Genomic DNA, 2,958 nt, shown 5'->3' with positions numbered 1-2,958 from the left:
ATATCCGCTGCGCTAGAGTGTTGAATTCCATCATCAAGAACCCGTTTCTTGAATTAAAGAACTTGAAAGGCTCGGCCATAATTAAAAATCCTAACACATTGCAAGAATAAATATAGATGCATGCATAGTGAAAATTTACAACTTATTCCCACATTTTTAGCATAACACAGGCAGAAGTATAAAGCAAGGACAATTTGATGAATACAACTTATTCCCACATTTTTACAGTCAACCTGCATACCCGAGAAATCTAATGCATACAACTGATCAAAGGATCGAAGCCACAATTCTGTCTTGTTTTGAAATTATTTTGTGTATCTCATCAATATGTATGTTATTGCAGGTATTATAAATTTCAATTTTTTTTCCTGAAACTACTTCAGATGACGAAGGTCAGTTTGGTTTTCAATTTTAAAAAAAAAAAAGGCAATAGGCTGCTCAGAAAACATAACATACAGGGGGCAGCCCACTGTTTTAGTGTCTTTGAATGCGTTATTCATTTCTAATGCAAACAAGACCATCATCATTTAAATCTAGACTCATTAATCCATAAATCTAGACCACCATCATCATTTTTTTGAGATAATTCTTTCAAATGCCTTGATACCTCGAACCGTTTATTCTTAAACACCAGGTCTTGTTGTTTCTTCACTTCAGAAAGTTTACTTTAAGTGTCAACTAATGAAGCCTTGATCTGCAATAATGTATGGTGTCATACAACTAAGGACAATAAACTGAGAATGTGACAAAGCAAATTATTTTGAGAACCTCTTCTTTTATATCTTCTAGCTCTTTTAGATTATTGATAATATTTACCTGCACCGCATTAAGAGGGACATCACCAGAAGAAACTGCTGCAACACCATTAATTACAAGTGCAGCAGCATTGAAACTGGATGAATATTTGAATCTTTGCATAAAACAGAACGTCCCCATCTAAGAACCTGTACAACAAGGAAGGAGATGGCATTCGATGAACAAATTCCAAATTATACTTTCCTCACAATTTTAGCAAACAATGCAACAAATTCTCTCTTTTGAAACAAGGTAAACAAGAGTGCGCAAGAAAATCCTAAAAGCAAAAAACCAATTGAGAGATCAAGTCATATTAATAAGCAAAGATAGTCTATATTCCAACCAAATAAGACAACAGCATGTACTACTGACTAATCTTCACAACAGAAGCAAAGTTATCATCCAATATTACTATATCTGAACTATCTTTTGCGACTTTTGTTCCTTGGATGCCCTTTCAGAGATCAATATCAACCTAAAACAAGGACAACATATCACCTTTAAATTCCAAAGTTAAAAAGAAAGGTAACAAACAATTTCAACTGAATAGAGAAAAATAAAAATATCCAACAACTGTAAAAGATGCAAAATAATAATAGCTGATTGATTAAAGATTCAGTCAGGTCAACTGAATATAGAGGAAAAAAGTCTACTGTGTAAAAAAATCACATTTGAAATGTATTCTGTATAGAGAAAAACATAACTGCATACAAAGGAAATTCATATTTTCATTGGTTTCACATAAGGAAGAAAAAAAGCAATTGAAGATGACAATTTAAAGAGCACACTGCCTAAGGAAAACAGAGAATGTTAAGCCATGAACGGTGAAGCAGAGACAAAAAAAAAAGTAGAGATGAAGGATTCTTCAAGAAATCAAATCTAGAGTAACTGATAACAAATTGAAATTGACCTAGAATGATCTGAATTAACTTATGCCTTCATCTTCTCCAATAGTCTATATTGTAAACCATTAACAAATTAATACCTCATCCGAACGAGAATTCGGAACAAGATCAAATTGGGGAAAATTAATGAAATGACCTAATTGTTGACAGCAATTCCTGGAACCGGTCTCGGTCGCTCGAATTCGTCAAGCACTGGATGAAATTAACCAGAGACATGAGGGCTGCAAGCTTCACATCCGAATGCGGGGACGAGAGAGTTTGGATCATTCTGCTTGCAGAGGTTGAAGATAAGCTCGGCCTCGGATCATTGCTCGTTGAACATTGACATGAGATGAGTGACTCGAAGGGCGCCGGATCCAGTACGAGGACGGCTGCAAGTTGCGCCTGCTGGATTTGAGTCGCTTGAGGATCATAGGAGGAGAATTAGGGTTTAAAGTAGAGGATGAGATAACAAAGCGGCGCTCTCGGTCTGTTTCCTCTCTCTCGTTGAAATTGGAGGCGAAGCATGGTTTGTGAACTGTGAATGGAATAGGGACGAAGGTTACGCCTCGGATTTTGAAAAGTTATAATTGGGATTCTAATTACTTTAATATGTTTTTTTTAAATAACTCTAAGTATTTAAAACCCTAAGTATACATATTATAATTATTAAGTATATATTATTGTTATATATACGCACGTATAATAAAAAATAAACAACTTTGATTATAGAAGAAGATTGTTATATTCATGTTTATGTTTAGTTGACTTTTTAATTCTTTGTTAATTTTACTAAAAAGAAAAGTTGTCTTTAATATTAATTAACATATAAATCAGGTCTTAATCGTAATTCTCAACTGGTGGAGTTTTCAATATTCAATTTTGTATTAAAGAAAACTGCATCTATGACAAGTTGTCTACGTATCCTTTAGGTCCGAACGTAGTTCTCAACTTGTGGAGTTTTCAGTATTTGATTTTATGTTCAAATTTTGGATTAAAGATTTATTTAGAACCGCACTCATAACAAGTTGCTTACGTATTCTCATAAAATGAGAAATCGGGTCCGAACGTAGTTCTCAACTTGTGGAGTTTTCTGTATTTTTTGTTGAATTTTTAGATTAAAGATTTATTCAGGACCGCATCCATGGCAGACTGCCTACGTATTCTCATAAAGGGAGAAATCAAGTCTGAACGTAGTTCTCAATTGGTGAGGTTTTCAGTATTTAATTTTGTGTTGAATTTTTGGATTGAAAATTTATTTAGAACCGCACCCACCCAT

General features: G+C 34.0%; 1 long non-coding RNA gene across 1 annotated transcript; it reads right to left on the bottom strand.

Moving 5' to 3' along the window:
* Positions 1–624: 624 nt before the first annotated feature.
* LOC124941077 lies at positions 625–2,188 on the bottom strand. Its single transcript, XR_007099594.1, has 3 exons — positions 1,837–2,188; positions 817–944; positions 625–694 (listed from the first exon to the last, which is right to left on the bottom strand). It is a non-coding gene; the product is annotated as an uncharacterized LOC124941077 (long non-coding RNA).
* Between the last annotated feature and the right edge of the window lie 770 nt (positions 2,189–2,958).

Source organism: Impatiens glandulifera, chromosome 6 (assembly GCF_907164915.1).
Source record: "Impatiens glandulifera chromosome 6, dImpGla2.1, whole genome shotgun sequence".
NCBI lineage: Eukaryota > Viridiplantae > Streptophyta > Magnoliopsida > Ericales > Balsaminaceae > Impatiens > Impatiens glandulifera.
The sequence above is the reverse complement of the archived record's forward strand: the minus strand, read 5'-3'. Positions and strand labels throughout refer to the sequence as shown.